The sequence below is a fragment of the Acomys minous genome (assembly GCF_964271855.1).
Source record: "Acomys minous genome assembly, chromosome: 13".
Taxonomy (NCBI): domain Eukaryota; kingdom Metazoa; phylum Chordata; class Mammalia; order Rodentia; family Muridae; genus Acomys; species Acomys minous.
In genome coordinates this window covers 49,023,861-49,047,400 of record NC_140495.1, presented here as the reverse complement: position 1 = coordinate 49,047,400, position 23,540 = coordinate 49,023,861, and the positions used below count along the sequence as shown (strand labels likewise).

Here is a 23,540-nt window from a genome sequence, read left to right as displayed (position 1 = left end):
AAAATTAATTTATTCATATTACATCTCAATTGTTAGCCCATCCCTTGTATCCCTCCATTCCTCCCTCCCTCTCTCTCATTTTCTCCTTACTCCCCTCCCCTTATGACTGTGACTGAGGAGGACTTCCTCCCTCTGTATATGCTCACAGGGTATCAAGTCTCTTCTTGGTAGCCTGCTATCCTTCCTCTGAGTGCCGCCAGGCCTCCCCATCAAGGAGACATGGTCAAATATGGAGCACCAGAGTTCATGTGAAAGTCAGTCCTCGCTCTCCACTCAGCTGTGGAGAATGTCTTGTCCATTGGCTAGATCTGGGTCAGTGTTTGGTATTTACTGCATGTATTGTCCTTGGCTGGTACCATAGTTTGAGCAGGACCCCTGGGCCCAGATCCACCTATCATAATGTTCTTCTTGTAGGTTTCTAGGACCTTCTGGATCCTTCTATTTCCCCATTCTCACATGCTTCTCTCACCTAGAGTCCCTATAGGATGTTCTCCCATCTGTCCCACTTTCCTGCTAAGTGAAGACATTCATGGGACATGCCCCTTGGGTTAATGTCCAGATATAAGTGAGTATATACCATTTGAGTCTTTCTGCTTCTGGGCTATCTCACTCATTACAATCATTTCTAGTTCAATCCATTTGCCCACAAATTTTGGGAATTCCTTGTTTTTATTAGCTGAGTAGTATTCCATAGTGTAAATGTAGGTTTCTAGGACCTTCTGGATCCTTCTATTTCCCCATTCTCACATGCTTCTCTCACCTAGAGTCCCTATAGGATGTTCTCCCATCTGTCCCACTTTCCTGCTAAGTGAAGACATTCATGGGACATGCCCCTTGGGTTAATGTCCAGATATGTGAGTATATACCATTTGAGTCTTTCTGCTTCTGGGCTATCTCATTCATTACGATCATTTCTAGTTCAATCCATTTGTCCACAAATTTTGGGAATTCCTTGTTTTTATTAGCTGAGTAGTATTCCATAGTGTAAATGTACCTGTTTGCAGATGATATGATAGTGTATATAAGTGACCCCAAAATTCCACCAGTCTTCTTTCTCATCTCCTGGAAGTGTTAACCAGACAGACCTTTGTTTAACGGTGTCTCTGAAGCATTGTGCTCTGACAGCTTGCTTGATGGATGTTCCTGTCAGGGTACCCCTAGTGCAGGGTGGAGGACAGCATCTCCTCACCTATCAGCTCTGTAAATCAGACGAGTTAAAATGAGTATGAAGGGAGGCACAGTGAGTCTGTTCTCATTTTAGTATGCTTTGTAGATTAGAATCTTCACAATGTGCTTCAAGAAAAAGAGAAAGACGCTTTAGTGGTGCTTTGCTTTAAAGAACTAGTATTGATTTATTCTGTGAAAGGCTGCTCATAAGCAAGATGTCTAGAAGAGTAAGAAGTACACGCATGAGCCTGCCCTCTGTGCTGGGGCATGAGAAATGGGGTATGATGTGCAGTGAGGGAAATGGTAGGAGACATACCAACACTACAGGGCAATAAGCGAAGGGAGAAGAGAAGGCAGGGTCAAGCAGAGGTAGCCAGAAGAGAAGGCACCCTTTGTGCACCCACAGAAGATGGGTTTTCCTGGGTCCAGGACATTTCCTTGCAAATCTCCTGCTTGTTTACCTTCTAGCTCCTTGGAGTGAGCTTGATGCTAGCAAGTGGGACTCATTCAGTTTTGTATCCACAGGTCCTCACCACTACACTCATAACAAGAACCTGGTGTATGACCTATGAAAGAAAGAAAGAAAGAAAGAAAGAAAGAAAGAAAGAAAGAAAGAAAGAAAGGGTGGGTGAATAGGTGGATGGATGGATTAAGGCACAATAGGAAGATAATTACAGTAATTTTTCATGAAGAAAGTACTGCACAGTCTGCTGATAATGATGAAGACAATTCACCGAGATTACGATCTATAAAGGGGCATTATGGGTAAGTAAACTTCAGAAATAAGCACTGGATCTTGATGGGCATGGCAGCACAAGCCCATAATCTTAGTACCTGGGAGACCAAGGCAGGAAGGGGACAGATTCCAAGCAAAGCCTGGGTTATGCAACCAGTCAACCAATAAAGTATGGGATAATAAATATCATTCTAAGCTAAGAAAACAAAATCCCTACACTTCAAACTGAGGCGCTCAGGTATGTTTATGGAGCCCTTCACTGGGAAGGTAAGTAGTAACTTTGCTCTGCCCAGCTTCAGGTGAGTAAGCATTCAAACATTCACAGACTTGGCCATTTCTGCCTTTCCTGATTGCCATTGGCCTGCCTAAGGATTAGGAGGCCATTTTAGGTCCAGCACAGAGGTGGTCCCACCATGTCCTCATTGCTTAGGTTTCATGGTCTCACCTTCTCTTGAGAACATTAAATAACAACACTTATACCTCCAGTGCTAAGCAAAAGCAAGAATAAAAAGTGAGATGCTGTCAGAGAAGCTGGCAGGGGGTAAAAATAGCCAAAAAGGAAGATAAATGCAGTCAAATATTTTTCATTTGCTTTGCCCTAACATTTTTACTACATCCCTTTGCAGAGTGACAGCAGCTGCTGGTTGCAGGAAGCTGCTGGCTGCTACTGATAAACAAATGACAGTGTCCTCTGAATGGGTCTGTTGTATACTACCCGAAGCAGATCGCTGATTAATTCTTTTTTTTTCCTGCCCATCCCATTTGGCCACTGAAAAAAAATTGGCTGGTGTGGACTTATTTCCTTTTAACCAAATCCTTTTGGTTCTTTGAAAACTTTCCAAGTGAGAAAATAAACCCTCCTGCTCAGCTTGAGTCAGGTGCTCAGAACACAAGGTAAACAATAGTGCCATGAGCCTGAGGCTGTTGCGGGCTTCACTCAGCTCCAGAGTAGTTAACCCTTTCTCAGCCGGCCCAGAATCTTAGAGAACTGCTCCAGGCTTTTCATTTGGCGTGCCTTTGTTGGGACCCATGCAAAGCTGACGGACACTATGCACTGGACAGTGGAGGATGATCTGAATGGCAGAGTGCTTCTCCCAACCCATCCGTGTTGGGTTCTCTCCTTGCTGATTGGTTAGTTGTGTGAACTTCACCACCTTTATCTCTCATAGTAGTTCATGGTTTCATTTTCTTTCCCCCTGAGCAATTCAGTATGTCTGATGCATCCATCTGTCTATTGCAATTTTAAAATGATGTAACAGTTATTTAAAGTTCCTGTTTTCTGAGAAAAGTGATGCATATGTAAGTGAGAAAGGGCTAGTGCTCATCAATAAACACCATTTGTGTTATCCTCCTCACAGTTCATGACACTGGGATTATTATTAACAGTCTCCGTTTTAAAGAAGAGGCACTGTGTATAAACTGCCTAAAATCCCATAGCATGAAAAATAGCAGTCGAGATTTTAACCTCAGGCCTGTCTGCCCGGAAGTGGGGCCCCTAATCAGGCCTGACAGGTGAGTGGTGCTGGACTTGGCATCCTCTGGGCTCACCCACGCTGTAATTTTGGACCCCAGCCTTTCCTAACTGCTTTAGGCTTAGGTTTCTAGCACATCACCCAAGCCCATGCCTTGAATGGAAGCCAAGCTCTTATCAGCAGGTTACTGTAAGTTTGAGGTTCAGTTGTCCAAGAGTTCCCGGAGTGACAAACCTTACCACTAACCCTGCTGGAGAAGAGACTGGGACTCTCTAAGAAGAATGCCAGCCTGGGAATTGCTGAGTTAGGTTTAATCTTGCTTAGACACCTGCTATGCATCTTAAATACTCATCCAAAGTCTCAGGATTCATTCATTCTTGCTGCGGTTGGGGCTGGAGAAACCAGGACAGGATTATTAACAAAATGACTCAGCGAGAAGGAAAGGTACAGTTCACCTGAAAAACTGAAGTGCTGGGGTCCTGCAATGGACACAGGTTTCTGTCTAACTGTGATTTGGGTCATTTTTCTCACATTCCTTCCAGTACCTGAAGTATTCCTTTGGAGTTGTTGAAGTGGGTTTGGGTGAGGAGTGCTATGTGACTAAAGAGCGAGTGGGGCAGAAAAGGCCAGAAATCATTTCAAGTGAGTCCATACAGAGCTGAAAGCAAGAGCAAGGCTTCTCTTGGCCAGAGATGGATAGGTAGATGTGTGAATGGGACCATTCCTCATAACTTGGAGGGGGGATGGAATTAACTTTAGAGCAGGTGATTGGCTGGTCCTCTGGGGAAGCAGCTTCCTCGGCTTTTGGGGAGTCTTGGTGATGGTTAGTGAGAGGCCTGAGCATGTTAGGAACTTTAAGGGTCTCAGAATCTTGGAGTTAGAAAGATAGCTCCATGGCTAAGAGCATGTACTGCCCTTGCAGAGTAGCCGAATTTGGCTCCGAACACCCACATTGGGCAGTTCATAACTACCTACCACTCCAGAGTGTGTGTGTGTGTGTGTGTGTGTGTGTGTGTGTGTGTGTGTATGAGAGAGACAGTAAGAGAGAGAGAGAAAGAGAGAAAAAATTAAAGAGAAAGAAAGAAAGGAAGGAAGGAAGGAAGGAAGGAAGGAAGAAAGAAATTCTTGTTTGCCTGGGATTTGACAAGTGGGCTAGACTAGTTGGCCAGTGCCCCTAAGGATCTGCCTGTCTCTGTCGCTCTAGCACTGAAATGCACATTCTACCATGAGAGGCTATTTTTAAAATGTAGGGAAGTGCAATTCAGGTTCTAGTGACAGCATGACTGGCACTTTACCTGCTACGCTGTCTCTTGGACCCTCCCTCTTCTGCTGAGGGCCACTTGCTAGAAGTCAGTGTTTGGGCTAGCAGGAGGGGAGGAGGGAGCCATGCTGAGGCAGGGAATGATCCAGCCTCTGCTGCCCTTGACTGACTTATCTGCCAAGGCATGCTCTTGTGCCTGTTCTGGTTTTCTTTTCTACTAGCCTGAGGTGCTCGTGCACCTGATCCCCATGTCATATCTCCTCAGGAAGTTCATTCCCGATCCTTGACCTGTCTGAATCCCTTTAGGCCACTGTAACAAAATGCCACAGACTGGGTAACTTGTAAGCAAACAGAGAGCTGCTCCTCACTTCCTGTTTGCTGGGGCTGGGAAGTCCAAGACTGAGGCAGCAGAAGAACTGCTCCTTACTAAGGGTGCCTTCTGCATCCTCACCTCTCTGAAATGAGTTTCCTCATGCTAAGTAAAATCCAGATTTAGGAGCTTTATAAATACTTGACTTTTTGAGACCTGACTTTAGCTACTTGCCAGGATATGACCTTTCCACTCAACTCAGCTTGGATGGGTAAAGATTTTGTTTTTCTCCTCCATTTTTCCTATATTAGACAAAGGGAATGGAAAAGATTTCTCTGACATTGTAGTGTCAGAAAATCAAGCTCCCCAGTGTCATTAAGGAAATGGGTGGTTTCTGTTTGGATTCTACTGGTAAAGACACTAGGGTACATTTTTCCAGATGAGGGTATGTTAGTGAATAAAGTTAGATTAAAACTGGAAATTGAGGGAAAATATGAGGCAGGTTGAGATTAAAGGAAAAGTGATTTCAGAATTTAGACTAAATATCTAAAAATGGATTTTGAAAAAGTTGCCTGAAAAATGGGAATCCCATTTAATTCTCATGTGGCACCTGAATTCCAACACTACGCCAGCTATATAAATATAAATAACTTTGTAAATATTAAGTACTTGCTATATTCCAGACACAGCACTACGTACTTTAGATGAGCTTGTAATTTACTAGAATCATACCCATATATGTGCCACATTCAGCATGCACTCCTATCTTTCTCTATGTACATCTCCCTGTTAATGAGGTTGGTGATGTAAAACCTAGACTCGCTCAAAGGTACCTGTAAAAAGTTTCACCACAGAGGAATAATAGCTCCAAATTTGAAATCTAGGTGTGAGGTAGGAAGTTCTTTGCTTCTTCTCTTGATGCTAGCAGGTTAGACGCAATGTGTATGTTTGCTACAGAGAATTCAAAATTTCAGTGTTGATTACCACATTAGTGAGGCAGAGACAGTAGTTTCATGTCCTCTGGAGTTAGGTGATGATGGCATGACCTGAAAGCCTATTGGCTTTCCTAACTGAAAAAGTACTTCAGCCCTTCCTGGATCATAAGCACCCTTCCCCTGTATTGCAGCCTTTTCTGCTTTGGCTATCTGGAGGCCTTTCTTCACTGCACTTGTATGTGCCATTAACAGAAAAAGAAGCTTAAAGAGGGTGGTCAGGACACTGACGTCTACCAATAGTTTAGTATTAAAGCCAGATTTGTTTGTTTAAATTGGAAACTTTATTTGTGCAGGACACCAAATAGGATGCATGCATGGTCATGACAAATAGACAGAAATACGCGGCTCAACATCAAATAGTACTTTAGTTTAAATGAAAGAAAATCTCTTTAATGTTATGACAACATACTCCCAAGGAATCTCTTCTTCAATTAGTCATACATTTCAATAAAATAAAGGATTATGAATTTAAGTGTAAATCAGCTTGTGAGTTCTTAAAAATAAAACTCCAACTCTGTTAATCCATGCCAGTTAAAGCATTGTAACTAGATTTCCAAGAAAGCACAAAGGAAATGAGGTAGTCAGTGACCTTTTTTGCTTAACCAGTCAAAAACAATGGTTACTACAGTACAACAGGCAAGCAGTCCAGTTGACTCGTCTAGGACAGGGTCCTAAGTTGCAAATTGTACTCAACACTTATCATTAGTACATCACATTGTGGTCCATGATGTGGCTTTATGTCAAGACATACCACCATTTGTTACAGAAACACATAGATAACCATTGTTTTTAAATATATATGTACATATGTACATAGTAAAGGGCCAGGTATACTTGCAAATACAAAAAAAAGGTCCAGGGGAGGAATTTATAGGAAGTAGTTTGGGGTGCACTGGGTCACATGGGGCTCTCCATGATGAGATGCTGGACCAAACTGAAGAGAAAAATATTTTAAAGGGCTGTCTAATTCCATGGTAGCAGCCTGGTTTCTGGAACAAGAGCAGTAATTGGGTACACTATAAATGGTAACCCCATTCTGATCATGGCACCATTTATATCATTCCATTGCAAACGGGAGAGCATGACACACCAGTGTGAGATCCTTGGCATAATTAAGTGCTTCAGAAATATCTTGTCCAAATGTGTAGCTAGTACCACATGGTGAAAAGCCCCATTCACCGTTGTCCTCTGGGTCTGACCATAAGAGATCACATACTGGGCCCTCATGAGGAACTTCTTGTAAATGATCCAGAGCTCTCACATGATCCACTGTATCTATGGGTGGAGAGAAGCCACCATGGAGGCAGAATACCTGTCTACTGAATCTGTAAGTGAAAGACAATGAAAGAGGTCTGTAAAGTTTTCCCGTACACTGGCATTTCCATACTTCCATAGACACTCATCAGAAAATCCGTATACTTGTGTGATCTGCCGTCTTTCATAGTTTCCTGGCAGTATTGTAATGTGCTCTGGATAGTGCACCTTTAATGCTACTAGAAGAGCCACAGCCTCCACAGAATAATAACCTGGGCCTACACAGTCACTCATGAATAGGTAGTTTGTGTCTGGAGATTTCCCACCAATTCTGAAGAGTTCCATAAGGTCACAAAATTGAACATGTGCATCTCCACAGAATGCAAACCTTTTGTACATTTCTTTGGTAATCTTAAAAATTAATTTATTCAGATTACAACTCAATTGTTCTCCCATCACTTGTATCCTCCTGTTCTTCCCTCCCTTCCACTCTCCCCTAGGTCCATGATCAAAGGTGATCTCCTCCCCCACTTTGTGGTGACAGGCTATCAAATCTCATCTTAGCAGCCTGCCTATTCTTTCTTTGAGTGCCACCAGGGCTCTCCACCAAAGGTAGGTCATCAAATATGGGGCACCAGAGTTCATGTCAGAGTTAGTCCCTGCTCTCCACATAACTGTGGAGAATGTCCTGTCTATTGCCTATATCAGAGTAGGGGTTTTGTGTTTATTACTTGTATTGTCCTTTGTTAGTGCAATATTTTGAGTAGTCACCCCTGGGCCCTGATCCATCCATTATGATCTTCTTTCTAAGATGCTCTGGTTTCTAAGATGCTCTGGATCCTTCTATTACCACATCTCCTATATTTCTCTCACCTAGAGTCCCAAGAGGATGTCCTCACAACTGGTCCAATCTCCTGGTAAGTGAAAACTTTCATGGGACATGCCTTTTGGGCTAGTGAGTATATACCATGTAAGTCTTTCTGCTTCTGGGTTAACTTGCTCAGTATGATCGTTTCTAATTCCATCCATTTGTCTATAAATTTCAGGATTTCCTTGGTGTTTTATAGCTGGGTAGTATACCATAGTGTAAATGTACCACAATTTCATTATCCATTCTTCAACTGAGGGCCATTTTGGCTGTTTCCATGTTCTACTGTTATGAATAAGGCTGCTATGAACATGGTTGAGCATATGTCCCTGTTGTGTGGTGGAGCATTTTCTGGGTATATTCCTAGGAGTGGAATAGCTGGGTCTGGATGAAGCCCTATTTCCAGTTGTCTGAGAAAATGTTACATTGATTTCCAAAGTGGTTGTACAGGTTTGCACTCCCACCAGCAGTGAAGGAGTTCCCCTTTCTCCACATCCTTGCCAGCATGTACTGTCATTTGAGTTTTTGATCTTAGCCATTCTGATAAGTGTAAGATAGAATCTCAGAGTTGTTTTGGTTTGCATTTCTCTGATAACAAAAGATGTTGAGCATGTATTTAAGTGTTTCTCAGCCATTTGATATTCCTTTGTTGAGAATTCTCTTTTTAATTCTGAACCCCATTTCTTAATTGAGTTATTTGGTTTGGTGGTGTTTAATTTCCTGAGTTCTTTATATATTTTGGATGTTAGACCTTTGTCAGATGTAGAGTTGGTGAAGATCTTTTCCCAGTCTGTACGCTGTCACTGTGTTCTTTTGACAGTGTTTCCTGCCTTACAGAAGCTTCTCAGCCTCATGAGGTCCCACTGTGAATTGTTGACCTTGAGGCCTAGGCTATTAGAGTTTTGTTCAGGAAGTTGTCTCCTGTGCCAATGTGTTCCAGGCGCTTCCCTACTTTTTCTTCTGACTGATTTAGTTTCTCTGGTTTTATGTTGGGGTCCTTAATGCACTTGGACTTGAGTTTTGTGCATGGTGACAAATATGTGTCTAATTGTATTTTTCTACATGTAGAAATCCAGTCACACCAGCACCATTTGTTGAAGATGCTATCCTTTTTTCATTGAATAGATTGGGCTTCTTTTTCAAAAATCAAGTGACCATATGTGTGTGGATTTATTTCTGGGTCTTCAATTCAATTCCATTGATCACCTATTGCTGCACCAGTACCACGCTGTTTTAATTATTGTTACTCTACAGTACAGCTTGAGATCAGAAATGGAGATTCCTCCAGAGGATCTTTTATTGTGTTGGATTGTTTTAGGTATTCTGGTTTTTTTGTTTTTCCATATGAAGTTGAGAATAGGTCTTTCAATGTCTTAAAAACATTGTGTAGGTTTTTGGATAGGAGTTGCATTGAATCTGTAATTTGCTTTTGGTAAGACAGCCATTTTTATTATGTTAACTCTTCCAATCCATGAACAAGGGAGATGCTTTCATCTTCTGATGCCATGTTCAATCTCTTTCTTCAGAGATTTGAAGTTCTTTTCAAACAAGTCCTTCACTTGCTTGGTTAGAGTTACTCCTAAATATTTTATATTGCTTGTGGCTATCGTGAAGGGAATAGTTGTCCTAATTTCTTCCTTTGAATGTTTGTCCTTTGTACATAGGAAGTCTACTGACTTTTTTGAGTTAATTTTGTACCCAGCCAATTTGCTGAAAGTGTTTATCAACTGTAGGAGTTCTCTGGTTGAATTTTGGGGGTGACTTATGTACACTATCATATCATCTCCAAATAGGGATAATTTGACTTCCTCCTTTCCCATTTGAATCCCCTTCATCTCCTTTTGATATCTTATTGCTCTGGCTAGAACTTCAAGAACTATATTGAAGACATATGGAGAGAGTGGGGAGCCTTGTCTGATCCCTGATTTTAGAGGAATTTCCTTGAGTATCTCTCCATTTAATTTGATGCTGGCTATTGGCTTGCTGTGTATAGCCTTTATTATGTTTTGGTATGCACCATGTACTCCCGATCTCTCCAAACTTTAAACATGAAAGGGTGTTGGATTTTGTCAAATGCTTTTTCTGCATCTAAGGAGATGATCATGTGGTTTTTTTCTCTCAGTTTATGTATATGGTGGATTACATTTATGGATTTCCATACATTAAAACATCCCTGCATGCCTGAAATGAAGCCTACCTGGCCATGGCAAATGATATCTTTGATAGGTTCTTGTAATCGTTCTATGAGTATTTTACTGAGTATTTTTGCATCAATGTTTATGAGAGAAATTGGTCTGAAATTCTCTTTTTTGTTCGGTCTCTGTGGGGTTTAGGTATCAACATGACTGTGGCCTCATAGAAAAAATTTGGTAATGTTCCATCCATTTCTATCTTTTGGAGTAGCTTGAAGAGTATTGATATTAGCTCTTCTTTGAAGGTCTGGTAGAATTCTGCACTGAAACCATCTGGCCCTGGGCTGTTTTTGGTTGGGAGGCTATCAATGATTGCTTCTATTTCTATAGGAGAAATAGGATGATTTAATTTGTTTATCTGATCTTGATTCAATTTTGACAAGTGGAATCAATCAAGAAAATTTTCCATTTCCCTTAGATTTTCAATTTTTGTGGCATATATACCTTTGAAGTCGGATCTTATGATTCTTTGTATTTCTTCAGGGTCTGTTGTTATGTCTCCCTTTTCATTTCTGATTTTGTTGATTTGCTTAGTGTCTCTCCATCTTTTAGTTAGTTTGGCTAATGGTTTGTCTATCTTGTTGATTTTCTCGAAGAACCAGCTCCTGGCTTTATTGATTCATTGAATTGTTCTCTTTGTTTCTAATTTATTGATTTCAGCCTTGAGTTTGAATATGTCCAGATAGCTACTCCTCTTAGGCATTTCTGCTTCTTTTTTTCCTAGGGTTTCCAGATGTGTCGTTAAGTTGCTTATGTGGGATGTTTCCAATTTCTTTATAAAGGCACTTAGTGCTATGAATTTTCCTCTTAGCACTACTTTCAATGTATCCCACAAATTTGGGTACGTTGTTCCTTCATTTTCATTGAATTTCAGGGAGTTCCTTATTTCTTCCTTCCAGGTGTCATTAAGTAGAGAGTTGTTTAGTTTCCATATGTGAGTAGGCTTTTTGTTATTTCTGTTGTTGTTGAAGTCCAGCTTTAGACCATGGTAATCTGATAGGATACAATGTATTATTTCAATCTTCTTGTATCTGTTGAGGCTTGCTTTGTGACCTACTTTCTCAACAGTTTTGGAGAAGGCTCTGTGGGGTACTGAGAAGAAGGTATAATCCTTTGTGATTGTGAGTGAAAAGTTCTGTAAATATCTGTTAGATCCATTTCATTCATGGCATTGGTTAATGGTGTTATTTCTTGGCTTAGTTTCTGTTTCAATGACGTATCCTTCAGTGAAAGTGTGGTATTGAAGTCTCCCACTATTAATGTGTGGGGATCAATGAGTGGTTTAAGCTTTGTTAACAGTTTTTTTTAACAAGTGTGGGTACCCTTGTATGTGGAGCATAGATGTTCAGAATTGTGATGTCATCTTGGTTGATTTTACCCTTGATGAGTATGAAATGTCCTTCCTCATCCCTTTTGATTAATTTTGGTTGAAAGTCTATTTTATTAGAAATTAGAATGGTTACACCAGCTTGCTTCTTGTGACCGTTTCCTTGGAATATTTTTTCCCAGCCTTTTACCCTGAGGTAATGTCTGTCTTTGTGGATGAGATGTGTTTCTTGAAGGCAGAGGAATGTTGGGTCTTGTTTATGCATCCACTCGGTTAGTCTGTGTCTTTTTATTGGAGAATTGAGACCATTGATGTTGAGAGATATTAATGACCAGTGACTGTTAAGTCCCTTCAATTTTTGATGTTTGTTATAGTCGGGAGTGTGTGACGTTGTGATTTTACAATGGTGTAGTTATCTATTTCCTGTCTAGTTTTGGTTGTTACTCATCCCTTTGGGGTAGAGTTTTCCTTCTAGTAACTTTTGTAAAGCTGGATTTGTGGATAGGAACTGTTTGAATTTTTTTCTGTCGTGGAATCTTTTGTTTTCTCGATCAATGGTTATTGATAGTTTTGCTGGGTATAGTAGTCTGGCCTGGCATCTGTGTTTTCTTAGGGTTTGCAGGACTTCTGTTCAGGTCCTTCTGGTTTTCATGGTCTATGCTAAGAAGTCGGGTGTAATTCTGATAGGTTTGCCATCATACGTTACTCTGCCTTTTTCTCTTGCCGTTTTTAATATTTTTCTTTGTTCTGTATGTTTTGTCTTTTTATTATTATGTGATGGGAAGATTTTCTTTTCTGGTCTATTTTATTTAATGTTCTGTAGGCCTCTTGCATGTTCATATGCATCTTCAGATTGATGAAATTTTCTTCTATGACATTGTTCAAGATATTTTCTCGGCTGTGGAGTCAGGTGTCTTCTCTTTTCTCAATGCCTATTAATCTCAGGTTTCTTCTTTTCATAGTGTCCTTGATTTCTTGGATGTTCTGTGTCAGGAACTTTTCAGATTCATCATTTTCACTGATGGCTCTTTCAAATTCTACAATTGTATCTTCAAGTCCTGAGATTCATTCCTCCATTTCTTGGATTCTGTTAGAGAAGGTCATCTCTATGTTGCTTGCTGTGTTCTCTAAGGTCTTTCGATCACGTTTTTCTTCTATGTGTTCATTTATCATAGATTCCATTTTCATCTTCAGATCTTGAACTCTTTTATTGATCTACTTCATCTGTTTGTTTGTATTTTCCTGAAATTCTTCCTGTGCCTCTCTATATGTCTCTTTTATGTCTTCAACCTGTTTGCTTGCATCCTCCTGCAGTTGTTTACAAGTTTTATTCGTTTCTTTTATTATCATATTCCATACTAAGGACTTGAGATCATTTTCTTGTATTTCGATTATGTTTGGGTTCTCAGGGCTACTTTCTTTGGGATAGCTGGGATCCAGAGATGCCGAACTGTTTTGGTTTTTGTTGTTTGCCTTCTTACACTCTCCTTTGGTAATTTTACTGTTTCTGGTGATGGGACATAGCTTTTGGTGTTCTTCACTGGTCGTTGAGAGTAGATAGTTGGTGAATGATTACAGGTCATGTGCCCTTGCCTATGGGGAGCAGGGAGTTCTTCCCTGGAACAGGCAGGTGACCTGGTTTCCACTCCTGGAGACTTTGCTATATACCTTAGGCACCAGGGTGGGTCAGCAGACGTAGGCTTCCACCTTGTCCCTTTCACATTAGTGCTATGATGCAGACCAGCTGTTTTGGGACTCAGACTGTGGACAACGAGCTCTGGCTGGGCAAGTTGCTCCCAGTTGCCTACACTTCCCTCAGCCCTGTAGTCAAGACCTGACCCAGATCAGACCCACTGAGCTATGGGCAACTTTTCAACCAGCATATAGACACCTCAGGTATGTCCAGCCTTTCCTGAGAGCATGAGAGATCCTGCCATGGCTATGGGAACTGATCCTGCTAGGTTCTGTCTGGTGGAGTCTGAAGGATTGGTATGCCATGGTCCAGAGACAGGGATGTTTCAGACCACAGGCTTTGTATGCTCTGGCTGGGCAGGTTGCTCCAAGCTGCCTGTACTTCCCATGGCCCTGTAGTCAAGACCCCACCCAGGTCAGACCTTCTGAGCTGTTGTTGCCTTTTACACCAGTGTATAGACACCTCAGGGGTTTCCAGCCTCTCCCAGGTGCGTGGGAGATCCTGCCGGGGCTGTGGGCACTGTCTAAGCTGGGTTCTAGCTGCTCAGGTTTGTGGGCTAAGTCCCCTCCATCATCGCATGAGCCCTCACTGGGCTAGGTGGACCCAGTCACCTGTGTTTCCACATGGCCCCTGGGCCCTCCACAAATTGGCATGGGGCAGGTGGAGGGGGCCAAAGGCAGATTCTCCTGTTTCCCTGAGACTTCCCCAGGCCAGGGGCTCTGGTGTACCACCATCCCACACAGTGAATTCATGCTTTATATGCAGGCTGCATGCAGACCACAGGTGCGTTCCGTTCGAGCATCTGGAGGGTGGACCCCTCTGAGTATCCTGAGTGAGAGAGTAAGAAACATCCAATTATAACAATACACCTCAAGTATATGCTGTGTAAAAATGTGGCTGCAGGTCTATACTAACTCTGTCCAGGCCATGGTACAGACTGTTGCTGCATTAATTCAGGAAATTTTTTCCCAACACCAGCAAATAGGGACTGAACCCAGGGTCTCTTGAACACCAGGGAAATGCTCTGTCACTCAGTTATATTACCAGACCCCTGCCCCAAACTCTCTAAATCAGAAGACCACTCACATAAGGTGCCCCATTAGCATCAGGCATTTGTGTATAGGGGAACCAAAGCAGTTTCTATGACCTTCAGTGTTTCAGAGATCCATTTTGTACAGTGAATTTGATTAAATAAGGTCCGGCAAAGGATCGATTGCTTTTTTTCTTTTAAAAAGATCACGTGTAACCTAAGTTTTGGGTTCTAACATAGTGATGCTGAGGTTTGCTGAGGGTTTAAGATCAGTATTCACTTGTCCATGCTACTGAATCCCATTCTCCCTAAACAGAGTAAAGTGGAAGCCTCCATTCAAGGATGCTCTTAGGAGATATTTTCATTTTGTGTTTCTGAACAATCACTCTGTTTTGACAGCTTCTTTCATGTGTGTTAAACATATCTGACCCAGGAAGGCCAAACACATCCCTTAGCATCCCAGTAGTATTACAAGTGTAATGCTTGAAGAACAAGACATCAAACTCTGCCCAGGCTTTTGGTTTTTACTGCCTTAGGACTTAGGCTGTTCACAAGGGCTAGGTACTCAAGACCCTGCAGGCCACCTACAAGGAATGTCCTTAGGTTCACAGGCCACCATGTTTATTCTTACCTTGCCCACAAATCACTGAGTTTGATCATATAGTTATTGAACAAATTAGAAGCAGCAGAGTAAAAGGATATCGATATAAGTGATACAGATACAAGCTGAAGCCCAGATGTGGAAAGAAAAACTCTGAACTGTAGAATCAGGCATTCTAAGAGCACCATGGGCTGAGGTAATTTCATGGATTCGAGAGTAGTGTTAATGCTCAAATTCCTCACAGGAACTCAAATGCATGCACCCCACCCTCGTGTCATCTTACCCACTAGATAATCATATAATACCTGGATAATTGTGATTCTTTCTCTATGGCAGAGACAATAGTGAAGGGCATTTAAGAAAGACTCCCCCAGGATAAGCAAGAAGTCAGTGTTAGCTTGAGATGCCTCATGGATTCAGTTGGATGTATTTCCTGTGAATGCTGAAAATCCAATGCTTTACTGCAAGATTTATCTGAGACAGGAAAAATTAAAACAAATACTGTTTGCTCATGACTATGAGATGTGTGTATATACAAACATATGTTAGTAAATGATGTCAGCATATGTGTACATGTAGAAGCATATAGCACTGTCATGTTTAAAGGCAGTACATATGGGTGTGCGTAAGGAGCTTTGCTAAATCTGTGATTGGATAGGTTTTTAAAGTACAATGGTTCAGGAACAAGATGTGGGAATCTGCCTAGACCTTTGCTCCTGCTGCTGCTTTATAATTTATGCTGTTTGTCATAGTTTCTTTATATGTACAGAACAGTCCTGAGGATAATAGGCAAATAGTGAGTCATGACTGTGGACTAGTGAAATTAAGGAGGAGAGGAGGGTAGGGAGGAACATCTCTGGAGTCTTGGGTCTCTACTCAAACAAAAATGAAACTGAGGCCAGTGTGGCTAGACTCCTTACAAGAAATCTTCAGAGTGTTCAGAAAGCCTAGATTTGGATGACAAAAGCATTTTGCTGCCCACCCCCGCCCCCCGGAGTCTCACTTATTTCTCAGCCTGTCTCGGTACAGCTGACTGCACATGGCCCAAATTAGAAATCACAGCCTTTTCTGGGGTAGAACATTCTTCTGGATCTGACCCTGATTTCCGAAGAAACCAAACACAGATGACACACAGCCAGACTAGCAATATATTCACCACTACTTCAGAGTGATCCCAATCAGTGAGGCCCCCACCCTGTTTTGGTCCACATCTCATATACTCTCATCTCAGTCACGAAAGCTCCCCAGAAGCAGAGTTAAAGGATATCGGCTCTTGTGCAGTACTCTCCAGACCAGAATGACTAAAGTGTGGAAGCTCAAAGCCCTACCTGCTGCTCTGCCTGCCCCTCTAGCACCCCCACCCACTCCTCTTCCCTTGGGAGCCCATACATCCATGCCTCCTACTATATTTAGAATTGACTGCTAACAATCATTACCACTCCAACCTAATAAATGAAAATCCCTTTTACTCCTGTGTTACTTACATTAAAGGGCACTAAGAATTATTTTTAGACTTAAAAAAAATAGCAGTTTGCTGGTGCTTGCCATCCAATTTGTAACAGATTTCCAGAGATTAACAGTTGCTAGCCTTTTGGTCACATTTAATCACAAAAGTAATTCTGCATTCCATCAGGATAGTCAGCACCAGGGACAAAAATAGCCCTGCAATCTGGTTGGGTAAGGCTAGGCCACCAGGCTTTGCTTTCCAGCTGCTGTTTTAGTGTTAAGAATTGTTGGCCTCTTCTAAGCCCTGATTACCAGGCAGCACCCCAGACAGCTGGGTATCTGATGGGCTGTTAGGTCCACCAAGACTCTCAGCTCATTACAAAACAAACCCTTCCACAGAGTAAATGAAGAGAACCATTGTGTCTGGTTATCTGGCCAGATTTTAGAGCCAAGAACCCATAGAATGCAAGCACTTTTGAACAAGAACTTTTGATAAGAAAAGTGTTTTGGGGGAGGAAAACACCCCTATAGCCATTTTGGAGCTGGCCTTTATTTTCATGTGGAGAGGCCACTAACTAACTTCTAAAGAGGGAGAGACTCCAGGAGGAAGCACAGCTCAGCACCTAGACTTGATTTTGCTTTCTGGTGGAACCTGGCTGTGTCAATCTGGGGATAGGATGCTGCAGTGAGTCACAGGTCATAACCAGCGCTAATTGTCACTGCAACTGACTTATACTGGTCATCCTGGGAGACTGTTTCTACTTCTAGAAACTGGTGAGAATCCAGGATCTCTACATCCCTGTGGCAGATATTCAGGAAGTGCCCACACTATCTCAGGGAAAAGCAGCAGGAAGTTTACTCAGCCTCCTTTGAGGAGTGCTCAGTGCTCAGTGCTAAGGCCTTGCTCATTGTCCCTCTTGTGCTATTCAATAGACAAAGGTACTGGTGGCAACACTTTTGAACCTATAATGCAAAGCCTTCTTTTACCTGTCAGCAACCACCCATGGGCTCACAGATCATTTTAAACATGCATGAGTGTTTAATTGACGCACACACACACACACACACACACACACACACACACACACACACACACACACACACACGCATGCTTTGGTTGCTCCTTCAGCCAGTGCCCTAAGGGACCCTCTCTGCCCACCTTCCCCTTCAACCTTCTTTCCTGCTGTCTTCTTCATGATCTCTGACTTTTCTCACTTCATAGAAAATATACTTTTCATTCTACTTATTTAAAAAATTAAAAATAAATTTATCATTAAAAACTTGGAAATAAGGTAGCAATCACACATTGAAACTGATGACATTTCAGTGAGCTTAACATTGGATTTTACACTTTCACTATTAGATATATTTTTATGCACTTATCTACCACCAATAATGAAATATCCATGACAGAGTTAGAGCTACAAAGGCAATGACCTCTATATCCTCCTTCAGAGATCCTGTGACCTGCATTCAGTCCTTCCTTGTGTATTTTTTCCAAACAGATCAAATAGATAACATCTTCCATTGATGAATATGGATTTTTTTTTTAAATCATGCATGTTAGAGTTGGAGATGGGGCAGGGATCTTAATGGGTATTAGCACATACCCACAGTATAATCTGACAAACCCTGAGGTAAGCCGGATGGTAGGAAGAATCCCACAATCAAGCATGAACTAGGAGCATGATTGAGAATTCCCAAGCCACACGACATGAATATCTCAGAAACTCTTGAGGAAACAAGCTAAATATGTTTAACGCACTATTTTCACACCTCACCTTGCTTATGCCCTTTTCCAGATAATCAGCATTAAATTCCAACAGAACATCCCTTGGAAATTCTGGTCCTACTGAGTTTCTCTGCTTTGGAAATAAGAAAACAGAGGCTCAAGGGTCATGCTGACTTGGCTGGGGCAGCTGCTCAGTACTGAACCATGATGTGCTCATCCCCATTGGCACTCATAACTAAAATGATGTCCTGGCCCATGTGATCCAGTCTTGGAGCCACAACACACTGGACAGCCCTGCAGAAGAAGGAAATCTAGGTTCCTTCAGTCTCTCAAAGGAAAGAAAAGAAGATTAAAGTGGCCACTTCAAGCCCCCTTTTCTTACTGTCCTGATTTTGTATCAGCTTATGGGTTTTGAAAGTGAAATCAACCCACAACATCTCCTTTTCCAGCCCAGGGAGCTTCAGTGTCCCTCCCCCACCCCCAGTGTACCCTACATCCCTGAATGGTGTCACCACACATCTTTCAAGAAATCCCTGCAATCCTCTGGGCTGTTTCTGATACAATACTCACTCTGTTGTTGTTTTGAGAATGTATTCAAATGCCAGATGAACTTGTTTGACATAGATGAGCTGTCTGTACAGGTGGGGTGAAGAGGGGAGAACTGAAGCAGAGTGGCAAGCTTGTACTAGGCAGATGGAGGAGACAGGGAGTAAGGGCCACTTTCTCAGTGACCAATCTAGTCTCATCACACATTTGCTTCTTGGTACAATAGTCTCCATAAGAATAAAATAAAAAGAATTCTGTGTTTGGAGTTAATTGTTTTAACCCAAATCAATTACTTTTTAACATTTTTATTTTTAATTGTCTCAAAATTTTAAAGTGTTTATTATTTTAATATTGTATTATTAAGTATGTGTGTATATGTGTAGGGGTTGGGTATTTGCACACATTGTAGATGTCCTCAGAGAACAGAAGAGGGCATTGAGTTTCCTAGAGTTGGAGTTACAGGTAGTTGTGAGCCACCCCACATAGATACTGGGACCTTAACTTTAGGTCCTTTGCGATAGCAGTACTCAGTCTTAACCACTGAGCCAGCTCCCCACCTGTTTCTTACCTATCATCTATCTATCAGTCTGTCTGTCTATCTATCATCTATCTTTTTAGCTATTTTCTATCTATCATCTTTCTTTCTATCTATCCATCTACCATCAGTTTCCTTTCTATTTATCTATAATCTATCTATCTATCATCTATCTTTCTACCCATCTATCATCTATTTTTCCATCTTTTCCTTATCTATCATCTATTTGTTCTTTTTATTTATCTACTATCATCTATCTATCTGTCATCTATCTATCATCCATCTACCTAGTATGTGCATATATTCCACATGTGTGAGTGTAGGTATGTGTGTTGGGTCCGTAGAAGTCAGAGAACCACTTTTTGGAATCATTCTCTCCTTTGTAGTGTTGTGTGAGTTCTGTGATTGAATTCAGGACATTAGGCTTACGTAGCAAGCATTCTATTTTTTTTTGTTTTGGTTTGGTTTTTTTTCTCCTTTATTGATTTATTCTTGTTACATCTCAATGGTTATCCCATCCCTTGTATCCTCCCATTCTTCCCTCCCTCCCATTTTCCCCTTATTCCCCTCCCCTATGACTGTTCCTGAGGGGGATTACCTCCCCCTATATTTGTTCATAGGGTATCAAGTCTCTTCTTGGTAACCTGCTGTCCTTCCTCTGACTGCCACCAGGTCTCCCCCTCCAGGGGACATGGTCAAAGGTGAGGCACCAGACTATGTGAGAAAGTAATATCCCACTCTCCACTCTACTGTGGAGAGTGTTCTGTCCATTGGCTAGATCTGGGTAGGGGTTTAAGGTTTACCGCCTGTATTGTCCTTGGCTGTTGCCTTAGTTTGAGCGGGACCCCTGAGCCCAAATCTGCCTATCATAATGTTCTACTTGTAGGCTTCTAGGACCCTCTGGATCCTTCTACTTTGCCATTCTCCCATGCTTCTCTCATCTAGAGTCCCACTAGAATGTCCTCCCCTCTGTCTTGGTTTCCTGGTAAGTGAAGGCTTTTGTGGGACATGCCCCTTGGGCTAATATGCAGATATGAGTATATACCATTTGAGTCTTTCTGCTTCTGGTTTAACTCACTCATTATGATCATTTCTAGCTCAATCCATTTATCCACAAATTTCGGGAATTCCTTGTTTTTAATAGCTGAGTAATATTCCATAGTGTATATGTACCACAGTTTCTTTATCCATTCTTCGATTGAGGGACACTTAGGCTGTTTCATAATAGCCAGAACATGGTAGCAAGCATTCTATTCACAGCTGTCTCTGTTTTATAATTTTGAAAATTCTTCTAATTATTTTTTTTAGCACCAAACAGAGGCTGTTACAGAAAGCCTCAACTGGACGAAATGTCGTGGAAATCTGACCATTGGGCACCTGGCACCTAGCACCTCGCATCCAGCCCAATTGATGCATCTTCAACATAGACCTTATACCTAAGGCTCAGGGAACATTTTGGAAGAGGGAGTGGAAAGGCTGTAAGAGCCTGTTTTGGCCCAATTGTCTTAACAATTATACTTTATTATGAACTCCCTAACAGAGAGTACCTCACTTACAACCCGACTAACCCAAACAATAGGAAAAGGAGATTAAGGAACACAATAATGAAATCTTAAGGATATCAGTTATAAGGAACAATTCTCCTGGTGTAGTAAGCAGGCCCTCAGCAAACCCACAATTCAACCAAGATTGTTGCTGGAACCTGGACAGCAGCTGAGGCTCATATATATATATATATTCCCAGAGTCTCTACTAGGATGTTTTCAGCTGGAAACATCCAAGTTCTCCAGCAAAATGGTTTGACTTCTAAGCCGAAAAACATCCTGCTCTCTCACAAGTCTGTTCCCCATCCCACATTTTGGATCAATACAAAAACATGTGTACCTCTCCTACAAGCCCAAGAACTAGGAAATCAGTTGTGAGACAGTATCTTCTATTAATAACAGGGAAGCTGTATCTGTGAAATCTCAACATTATGGCTTGCCTGAACAACAGTTGAAAGATGACTCCACCAATTGACACATCATCATGAAGAACAGAAATCTCACAAGGTCACATACAGAAATGAAGAGCTTCAGCCAATTAATGACTGCTAAGGAAGGGAGAATCAATCTTCTTAAGGGATTATCCCTGATAAATTATCTAACGCCAAACAGTCAGCTCTAAAACCATATACATATGGGAAACATAAATGCACTCAGCAGGTTGTGTTTATATATTTATATGTACAAATACTTGTGATGACAATCATTTAACCAATAAAAAATATATCTTTTAAAAATATTTCTACCTCCTCCTCTCCCCTTCTTCTCTCCCTTCTCCCTCTTCCTCTTCTCCTCTTCCTCCTGTTGTTTCTTCTTCTTCTTCTTCTTCTTCTTCTTCTTCTTCTTCTTCCTCCTCCTCCTCCTCCTCCTCCTCCTCCTCCTCCTCCTTCTCCTCCTCCTCTTCCTCCTCCTCATTATCAGCAGCAGCAGAAGCAAGCTCCTACTATGCAGTCTGTCCTAGCTGGCCTGCTACTTACTCAAGATCAGCCATGAACTCATATAGATGCCAGATAAGCCTCAAATTCATAGAGATCCTTGTGGAAGGAATATGACTTGGCCCAAGGTAAAAGCAATCTTGGTGGGCTTTTTTGAGACACCACGGATACCTATTGTGATAAACATTGTGATGGACTGAGAGGATCCATCCTGGGTCCAAAATTAAGAAAAAGGACTGGGAACTCCAGGCGGGCTATTGTATTGCAAATTGCCAATGATGGGAGGTGGGAAATGGAGAGAAGACCAAGTTCTGAGTTGTAGACAGACTGGAAGAAGGAGACAAAAAGACAACAGAAAGGGCTGCAGGTTTGGACCACAAGGGGAGGATTCCTTTGATCAGGGAGAGGATCTTCCTACAGGCCCAGAGACACCTAGGGACCCGGAAGATTTAATCTTCTTTTTTTTAACCTCCTTTCCTTTTTGCTTAGAGTAGTTGGGTTGTAAGGAAGACAGTTTTGTTTAATAAATTCATAATAAAATCTAATTGTTAAGGAGCAGAGCCAAGAGATCTTCCTGCCTCTGCCTCCAAGTGCTGGGACTGCTTTTCTTCAGAATAGTGCACAGATTCAATGTGGTTTTAAGGGGTGTCTAATGGTTGTTATTTGTTTTCTAAAAACCAGATTGACATTCTATACTCGTTAGGTTTTTTTTGTTAGTTTGTTTTTGTTGTTTGTTTGCTTGCTTTTCGTTATATATAAGATTAAGGCAGATGATAGAATAGAATACAAGGTACCAGCAGCAGATGTAATACAGAGTTTATTAAAGGAACAAGGAGTGAGAAGAAAAAGGGGAAAGGGGCACCAGAGAGAGAGAGAGAGAGAGAGAGAGAGAGAGAGAGAGAGAGAGAGAGTGAGGGAGAAAGTAAGCGGGGTGTAGAGAGAGAGGTAGAGAAGAAGAGATAGAGCACCATGTGGAGGGTGTCTTTTATGTGACATGATGTCCCAAGCTGAGCACTTGCCCCCTCAGGGATAAAATAACTAGTAACCAAGCATTTTAAAGGTCAACTAACCAATCATGTTTGTACTAAGTTCTGCATCTGTAAGGGTATTCAAACCCTCCGCCATTACAGAATGCGGGTCTTTCCATCTCCCCAAAGTACGGTGGACCCTGACTCGTCAGCTTAATTAATCCGTTGCTTTTGCATCATCTCTGGACTCTGGCTCACAGTCAGGCTTCCAGGAACAGACTCAGTCAATCAAAGTCTAACAACATCACAGGTAGGCAGACTGCTAACATTCCTTCCTTTTCCTATATTTAAAAATGAAGAACATTGGATTGTTTTTATATAAGGCAAGTTAAAGTATATAAATGTAGGTAATGAAGAAAAAAGATAGGAAAAAAAGCAATAGCAACAAAATGTCCAAATTATATCATGAAGAGGAAGGAAAAGTTCTGCCCTGAAAATTCAAGGTAGAAGGCAGACTATGTTAGTCATATCCTGCAGTAGATAGGGGCTGAGGAGTGCTGAGGGAACCTGGAACACACCATTTCAGTCTTTTGTATATAGATAAGAGGCGAAGTAATCATCTTAACTACTTCCTGCTGACAGTAGGGCGCCGATAGGGGATTTAAAAGGCTGAAATGTTGGTCAGGTTCCAGAAGAACAGGCTCTTGCATTTGTTGTCCAGGGTCTGAGAACATCCGTAGCTGGGAAGGGCAATGTAGGTCCAGCTAGAAGGAACAATGCAGGACCAGCTGGCACAATTTCTGAGGTTGGACAGGAGCACTTGTGTGTAGCTTCTTTGAAGATATCTTACATGTAGGCAGTCTGGCAAAATACTGGAACATATATGTGGGCAGAAGACAGGGAGGAAAAAAACTTAGGTGTATATTTG

The 23,540-nt window shown here is 41.7% G+C and overlaps 1 pseudogene across 1 annotated transcript; it reads right to left on the bottom strand.

Annotated features, from left to right (window-relative positions):
- Positions 1-6,203: 6,203 nt before the first annotated feature.
- LOC311580502 (serine/threonine-protein phosphatase 2A catalytic subunit beta isoform-like) lies at positions 6,204-7,978 on the bottom strand (annotated as a pseudogene). Its single transcript has one exon. The product of its transcript is annotated as a serine/threonine-protein phosphatase 2A catalytic subunit beta isoform-like (transcript).
- Positions 7,979-23,540: the final 15,562 nt, after the last annotated feature.